The following is a 9,267-nucleotide window of genomic DNA, read 5'->3' as shown; positions in this document are numbered from 1 at the left end:
TCCAGCACTGAAGCCCAGTGCTGGCAGAGACTTCTCACCAGCTCCCACATGCTTTGTAGGGGTACCGGAGTCATACCAGGACACCAGCCTTGGTTCCAATGCCACCTGCACCAATTTCTCTGGCACCAGAAAGAATTAAAACTTTCAGCAGCAGGAGAGTCTGTCAGCATCACCTCCAGAACAGACTTATTCCTCCTCCTCCTCTGCCCACAACACTTTCTCTCCAGAATCTAGCAGGTACCCTCTTCCGGACATCCATCCCCATCCTTCTCCCAGGGATCCCCCAGAGAGAGCAACTCAGATCACACCCTTGATCACCACCAGCAGACTTTTAGGGATCCTCCTTAAGATCCATTCCAGAATGCCGAAGTACCCCCGATATCCCTGTTAGACATCTCCTTCTCTATCCTATCCCTTTAGCTCTAGCCCTGCCATTGTAGGCCCCCTGGTCCAGGCCCCGCTAGGAGTGGCTCCTCCTAGATCCCCTTCGCGAGCTGTGACTCTTAGACCTCCCAAGGCAACGAGAGCGAGAATAACATTAGGAGGCAGAGGCTCAGGAGGAAGGCCCAGAAGATGCCTCTCTCTTACGAATGGTCCCTGATGGACACTCTCAAGCCTATATTCCACCGATGGGGGCTCCCCTCCGTAGAGCTGTTTACCAGAAGCAAATGTCCTTGCTTCTGCTCCAGAGCAGGTGCTAGCCCAGGGTCCTTCATAGGCTGCTCTCAAGGCCCCAGGTGCTTAGGCATTGCACCACTCAGCAGTGCAACACCTAACTCCCAGGTGCCCTGCCGCCCAGTGGAATTCACACCCCTGCGTTAGGTACCCAGGCTCCCCTACAGTGCATGGGGAGGTGGGTGCCTAATGAAGGGATTTTTTCAGAAGCCAGCAAGATGCGTTTGGAGTGCAATGCTGCAGAAACGGGCTCGGGAGTGGGGAGGGGCGTAGGCACCAAAGTGGTTGCTGGCAGGCAGCCTGTGCCCTAGCGTCCGAACGATGGCTCTCGCTGTCTCTTGCGCACATGTGGCCTACGTTGCTCTGTGCCCCCAGCTGTCTTGTGTGCAGGGTGCTGTGCTCCCCTGCACCCTATTGGTGGCATGTGTCTGTCCCACCTGCTGCAGGGACTGGCAGGTATTGGGTGCGCTCAGAGCATGCCTACAGGATCAGACTCTGCTGGTGAGCTTGGCACGCCTCCCAGGTCATTTGGGAATCCTGCTTTGGGGACATGTCTGCACCGCACACACCCACCCACAGCTGGCCCATATCAGCTGATTCAGGCTCAGGGGGTGGAGCTGTCAAATTGCAGGGTAGATGTGCAAGCTGGAGCCCAAGCTCTGAGACCCTCCCCCACCTGTGGGGTGCCAGAGCTCAGGGTCCAGCCCAAGCATGAACATCTGCACCTCAGTTTTGTAGCCCCACAGCCTGAATCCGAGCAGGCTGACACAGCCAGGCCGTGGGTGTTTGATTACAATGTAGACATACCCTGGACATCAGCTTGCGTGAGGGCTCTGAGCTGCTCATTAGCAGCAGGGGCAGGGCAGGGCTTAGGCGGCTTTGTCAATGCTGAGCAGCAGAACCTAAGGCACCTAGGGAGTCGGACAGCAACTGAGAGGTGACTTTGAAAATGTCCTTGGTGCCTTAATGGTACCTTTAGGCTATGGGCCAAAGCCTGCATGCTTTCCCACCCACCTCTCTGCTCCCCAAGGGGTGATAAGGAAGATCAGGCACTGTGACTCTGATAGCTCCCCAGATAGTATTTGCAAAAAGAAAAGGAGTTCTTGTGGCACCTTAGAGACTAATAAATTTATTAGAGCATAAGCTTTCGTGAGCTACAGCTCACTTCATCAGATGCATGCAGTGGAAAATACAGTGGGGAGATTTTATATACACAGAGAACATGAAACAATGGGTGTTGGCTCCCAGATCTAACTGCCTTTGTCCACCCAGCCACTAACTTCTCTCCCCAATCTACCAGCTTTACACTCCCAGAACTGAGGACAAATTCTCTACCCAGAGCCCACGGTGCTACAAGTGACTGATCAGACATTGGCTGGCTGAGCATCACAGCCTAGGATTGCTCCATGGCTGTCCAGCAGCTCCTGATACGGAGCAGGAAACCCTTCACCAGCTCAGCATGGAAGAACTTTTCCGTCTGGGCGTCACATGGTCTCGCTCCAGTGCAAGTCCCTATTCCCAAGAGTCTGGCTTACGTCCTCTCGCTCATGTCATGAGGCGTCACCATCAGCTCTCTCGGGGGGTGGCTACAAACCAAAACAACCTGCAGCAGTGAGTCTCAGAGCCCAGGTCAACTGACTCAGGCTTGCACAGCCAGGCTAAAATATCAGTGTAGACATTTGGGCTCAGCTGAAGCCCGGGCTCTGAGAGCCTCCCCGTTTTGCTGAATTTCCAAGCCTGGGCTCCAGCCCAAGCCCAAATGTCTACACTGACGTTTTTAGCCCCACAGCCTGAGCCCCACAAGCTAAAGGCAGTTGACCCCAGGCTTTGAGAGGCACTGCTGGAGGTCTTCTTCAGCTGAGGAGCTGTACTCTCCGGTACATTTTGCTGCCCTTTCCGTGCTCCACCCTCCTGTCCAACCCCATACAGTGTTCTCTCAGCCCACTTTTCCAAAACCTCTCAAAGACTGGTCCATGCACACACTCTCCCTTCAGAAGGGGACCCTCCTGCACTCAGGGACGTTAATGTAGTTCTGATGAGCCTTTGGGAGCCCCTCCTCCTTTTGAACACTCATGCAAGTGTTCTCATCACCTCACATTCAAAACTGCCTTCCTGGGACTGAGACCTTATGTGCCACCCTGGTGGTGTCTGTTTCACTTGACCCAAACCAGCAACTTCTGGCTCCAGGAGAGCCCAAGCATCACACTGCAGATGCTTTCAGAGCCCTTTCTTTATTCCTGAGCCAGGACAGAGCCATTCCGGCAATCACCCCATTTATTTGTGGCTTCGGGGAAGGCTGTGAAAGGTCAGGTCACCTCTTCCCAGAGTTCAGCCAAGTGGCTCACTCAGTGCATTACAAGCTATAACCAACAAGCAGATATGCCCCTTCCCTTCATGAGATCCCAGGTGACTTCTTCAGCCAGACTAAGAAATATTTCTATGTCAGCATGCTGCAAGGCAGCCCGTTGGCACCCTGCCCAAACCTTTTCTAAGCATTATGCCCTGATTTGGCAACTAGATCAGATGCCAAACTCACGTGAGCAGTTCTGCAATCCTTACTTAGCCAGCTGTAGCGAGCAAGTCATCATAAGTGGGATCCAAAGACTTGAAGACAGAAGAACAGTTACTTACCTTGCAGTCTTACGTGCCACGTGCCGACCAGGAATCATCACTGAATTTAGGCAGCTGGTGGGATCAGTGGCTTCCCAGGCCCAGGCCGGGTACTAATGGGGAGCACGACATGAATGCTGCTCAATGCCTCCCACCTTGCAGCAACTGTGGCTCTTCAAGATGTTTTAACCATGTGGATCCCACAAGCTGCCCTCCACCCCTGCTTCTCTGGAGACCCTCTTTACTGGATTCTGAGTTAGTGAGGGAATGGAGCGACAGCCCCGGCTGAAATGCTGGGTACAGGCATGGCTTCAACTGACACTACTAGTCAATGATTCCAATCCCTCATGCATGCCGGGGGAGGGGGTGTGGTATCCTGAATGAGCTCTACACAGAGAAAACGTCTTGATGAATCGTATTTACTGTAAGGTAAGTCACTGTTCTTAGTGGTTAATGCCTGTTTAACTTCAATGCCTGATAAGCATTTGGGGACAAAGGGCCCCTTAGGTGAAAGAAAATTTGCAAGACATATGGAGTAAGATCCTCACCCCCCACGCTGGCCCCTGTAAACTGGAGCAGGCTGGAGCAGTGTAAAGGGTCTCTAAAGGCCTCACACCAGGGGAGGATTAGCACAGCACAGACATACTGTAAGGCTGCCATCAGAGGACCCTTTGCAAGCCCTAGTTTTGGGTGCAGAAGGGGCGTGATGAAGTGGTGTGCCGCGGAGATGCTGGGAACCACTGCTCTGGACAATAGAGCAGCCCAGGAAAGCTGCACTAACTTACCTGGGCCCCCCAGGGTGCTCTAAGACATATGGGATCCACAGAGCCACTCAGTCTCAGGAGAGTGCACAGGTGACTTAAAGCCATCTTCACTCCCGTCACTTGGGTAATGAGCTCCGCAGTGCTCATCTTAATGTAGACGGTCCCCATGTGAGTGACTGCCACGGGGCCACTTGTGCGAAGGGCAGAATTCCACACAACTGGGGTACAGATCCAAGGTCAGCAGGCCAAACCCCTGCTCTGTTGATAGGGCAGAGAGCCAACCATCCCATCTGAAAGATCGGCACATGGTAAACTGCATGAAGCTCAGCTCAGCAACTTTGGAGAGGTGAAAGACCAAGCAGATGCTGACGGCCAGAAGTCCAAGTCCAACCCAGTGCTGGTGAGACCGTCTTAGGGGACGTTTTTTGGCTTGTTCTGCCATAGGCTGCAGCATTGTCCTAGAAGTCGCAGTGCAATAGAATGAGCTGTGTTTTGCAAAACCTAAAGCTTTAGGGGCGGGCTTCCTGGACAGGGAAAGCCAGGTTAGGGGACAACCAGGCTGCTATGTGACAGCCCAAGAAAAATAGTTCGGTTGGTGTGGAGGCCAGCACCATGAAATGTTTGTTTTTCAATATAGTCTTAGTGGGATTTTTGCAGAGAAAAATCAAAGCTGAGGCTTCAGATTACCCCCCTGAGGTTTTGGTTTCGCCTAACAAGGAAGAATTTGGGACCTGTTTAAGCTCCTCCTGTTTCCTCCATATTTCATTCAGACAAGAAGGCAGCTTCTTGAAAGCAAGCCAGTTGCTATAATTATTTCTGGGTGGCCAGTCCCAGAGAACAAGCATTACTGTTAACAAAGCTTTTTATGTATGAACTTCCTGGCGCCTTCTGACGATTCGCAGAATGTGGCATTCAGGTCGCTACAGATTAACGACATATAGCAACACTAAGGCGGCCAGCGGCATATAGTGCTAAGGAAAGTTCACTGGTCCCCTAAGATGCGTCACAGAAACGATGCTTGTGCGTTTCAAAGGCTAATGTGTAACAGCCTCCCAATTCAAAATAGCTGCCTGGGAGGAGAGGGTGTGAAATCAGACTGTAACCAAATTGTTGCACACTTGTATGTGTGTGTGTACAGCACACAGGACTGCTGATACAATGACACACCATTTAGAGTGAAGAGGCAGCAAAAAGGGACACTTGGGTATGATTTTAAACATAGTGAAATTGGTGCAAATCTCTGGGTGGCGGTTTATATCGGTTTGAGAATACCTTATTTTGGATTAGCTTAAACTGATTCCTACTTGACTTAAACTAGATGGACATAAGACTGTCCACACGGCCTTGTCCACTAGCTTAATGAAACAAATGTTTAAGATTGCATCTTAAGTTCAATCAGTGCAACTTTCTCCTGCAGATGAGTGTAAGGTTCAAAACCCTGTTTGACGTTACACCAGTGTAAACTGAGGTCAGTGGGCCTGAATCTCTTTTTCACACCCATATCTACACTCCATTGACTTCAATAAAGTTGCTTCTGATTTACACCGGTGTAAGAAAAAAGACAATCAGGCCCAATGGAGTTACTCAGGATTTGCATCCGTGTCAGAGAGAGCAGAATTAAGCCTACAGGTTGCCACATTGCCTGAGTTTGGCATAAGCCAATATACAGTGCCAGTTCAGAAGGCAGCAGGTGGATGTAGGCATCTGCGTTTGAGAGTTGTGCTCTGTAATGTGACTGTCCAAAGGAAAACAGCATCCTAGAAAAATAAGTGCATACAAATGAAAAGAGTTTACATGGATCAAAAGGTCTTTTCAGAAATGCCAACATTTTGCGGAAATGTTATCTTCAGCTTGATGTTGAGAAATCCCTCTGAACCAAGTGCTGATGGGGGAAAAGACAGAAAACACGTTGGCGAAATGTTCCATCTTTCTCCAGAGCACTGTAACATTAAGGCTTGGTCAGAAAAGTAACTATGAAAATGGCATCCTCTTATGCAACCAATCAGTTCTGTGTCTGTGTTCAGCATCACATCTGTTGAATTACTGACAAAAATAAGTTTTTAATGCTTTTTACTTCTGCAAAGCCCCATTATAGAGGGGAGTTGTTCCAGAATAGCTATTCAGGTCAATTTCCCCATGTAGGAAAGGCATTTCATGACCTTAGTATCTGAGCTCCAACTTCTCAAGCATGATGGGGGATAGGGGCATGGCTTTATGGACCAATAAAAATGCTAGATTCTTTCTCTGTGGCATTTATGATCTAAATTGGATGTAATAGCACGAGGGATGGAAAAGGGTGAAGGAAGAGGACTGTATGATGTTCACCATCCTGGCCATGACTGGGGAACTGAACGAGGGAGCTCCGGGACTGAAACACCAGATGCCTGTAGACCAAGCTAAAGCACTACCTCTGTAGCTAGGAGCCACACAGTCTTCTCCCGCTGTGGATTGGGTGCAGAATGGGACACAGTACAGTCTGATCAGTGGGTTATTTGTCTGGAGTGAGCAGTGCGGCTAGAGAACAACTGGAGGTAATTCTTGTTATGTGCACATCATGCTCATTCTTCACCCAATTCAAAAAATTAATTGACCAGATTAAAGCTATCACAGGCGTTGGGTTGGAGGTGAGATAAATGCATTTTCTTTACAAATATGTTTTTCATTCTACCTAGCTAAGGTGTGATAACGAACAATACACAGCCCAGGAAGTGGTACACGTTGGCAAACACAAGGCTTAACCCTTTCCTGTATCTATTATGTAAACATTTCTTCAGTTTAGTAACCATGGGAACAAGCTATATTTGCTGATATCCTTACCCTGGTAAAGTGATGGATGAATCCCAGCTGAGCTTTAAGACACGCCCACCCTTCTGTTGTGAGGATCACGAAAGATTTTCTTTTTAAATGGTGCCCTGTGAAGAAATCCACTAACCACGAACAGATGTGCTGCACACTGTGTTGCTTTCTCTCCGAAAGCACTGTTAGGAACAGGGCAGCTCGCTGAAACTTGTCTGGCCCAGAGCAGGTTAAAGCAGCCGGCAAGAAATGCACTCGCTCTGAAACATACAGCTGAGTGAGGAGAATTCAATGGCAAGTGCATGAAGACAGTAGCCTCGGCTGGTGAAAAGCAGAAAGGCAGCGAGCTCCACACTCTATCAAATGTTGTCCTTTGGTGTTATTTGGCTGGGTTAGGGTCACCATGTAGTGAAGGGAAATTAAAGGCTGTTTCTCTGAATGTGGACTACAGTAGCCTAAGAGAGCCAGCCTTTGGTGTAGGTATTTATTATTTGTCTGGGAGAAGACAACAAGCATGCGGGAGGTGTGGGATGGATGACACGAGTTAGAACTGGGACATGTGTGGACAGGCTTGGGGAAACTTGTCCAGAGAGGCATTGTAGGCCCAGTATGTCAGGCACTAGACTGGGACTCAGGAGACCTGGGAAAAAATTCTGGCCTCACTTAACACAATGGGAGTTTTGCCATTGATTTCAGCGGGGGCCAGTGTTTTACCCTGGTTTGTGTTCTGAGCTCTGCTACTGATCTACTGTGTGGCTGCAGGCAAGTCACTTCACTTCAGTTTCTTCTTCCCTCCTTTGTTTGTCTTGTCTTTTTAGAGTGTGACTTCTTTGAGGAGGGGCATTGCCTCTCACTAATGGCGTGTACAGCACCTAACTCAAGGTTGGTTGGGGCCTCGAGGTGCTACTGTAATACAAATAATAACAACAACAACATGCCTGATGGTGTTCGCCCGAACACGGCCTTCAACAACCAAACCTGGCTCACCCTTGAGCAAAGAGACTGACAGATGTGCTGAAGTATGAGGTGGCGTGGTGCAGAGCAGGTGTTACACAAACTTCTGCTATGGAGGGGCATGACTTGATGCCACCAAGTGAAAAGTAGCACTCTTGGAGAATAAGCGGCCAGTAGCAAGCCTACCAATAGGATTAGCTCAGAGAACATCAAAGGCATCAGTTCTGTCTTTTTCCCCATCTGAGGCCCTCAGTGGGACTTTAGTGGCACACAGGCCTTGTGCCAGGTCTCTGCACTGTGGTAAATTTCACTCAGGCTGAATAAAAGTGTCCTTGTTTTGCAGGTGGGGTTGGATACAGACATTGAAGTAACATTAGGTTCTAACTTGACAAAGACAAGGAAATCAAGAGTTTACCCTCACCAAGCCAACAACCAGATTACAGCTAGACCCAAGCTGCAAAGCACCGATTTGAACTCTGAACCAATGAATCATTTTCTTTTATAAATGTTTTCATTTGTTCCTTCAAGAAGAAACCTAAATTCAGTAACCCATTCCTATATTAATGGGTGTGTAATTTCCAGTACAAGGTGTCTGACTAGTGTAAATCATGCTGAAATCAATGGCACCATATTGCCCCCCTACACCACATACAGCAGATCCCCTTCACGCACAGCACTCCCTTAACCCTTTAGCTTCCAGCCATTACAGCAGGTAGTACAATGGAGCATGCCGCAGCTTCTATTTTGTCCAAATCCCTGAACAAAACAGCAGGATGGAACAGGTACTGAAGATGTAACTGACAATGCACATCAGCTCATTCCAGTAAGAAATCAGAGCCATTGCAAAATCTATTCCATTCCCCACCCCCACTCTCACCACTTAACCTTTTAGATTAAATAAAGGATGATTTGGCTTTAAATATTAAAAAAAAATCTACATTTTAGGGCCCCTTTCCACTAATTCGGTCCTTTTATCTAGCAGGTCTGGAGCAGGAATACAGATCTCACCCTATCTTTACTGTGTGTCTATACAGTGCCTAGCACAATGGGCCTTGGTCCTCATTTGGTGCCTCTAAGGACTTTAGCAATACAAATAAACAATAATAAAAATTGACCATCCAATAGCAAGCCAGAGAGTAAATGAAATTCATGAAAAATTCCATTGCGTAATTTCAAACATGATCAGTTGCCAGAACAGAGGAAGAGGCTAAATTCACCAAATAAACTATTTGTTATGAATTATTTCCTCATCTGTTTAAGCAATTGTAATTGCTTAAACCTCCCTCCTCCAATAGCTATTATGTAATACACAGTTAGCTAGGCGGATGGCATGTATTTCCTCTACACATAAGGATCTGTTTAGTCATAATTATAATTGATTGCATCTATGCATATAATTTCCCGTTAGGTTGATTGTGCTCCCCCTGCGAGAAGAATAGACCCCATTGTATTGCTCCATCAGCCATAT

Source organism: Natator depressus, chromosome 2, assembly GCF_965152275.1.
Source record: "Natator depressus isolate rNatDep1 chromosome 2, rNatDep2.hap1, whole genome shotgun sequence".
NCBI lineage: Eukaryota > Metazoa > Chordata > Testudines > Cheloniidae > Natator > Natator depressus.
This window is presented reverse-complemented; position numbering follows the sequence as displayed.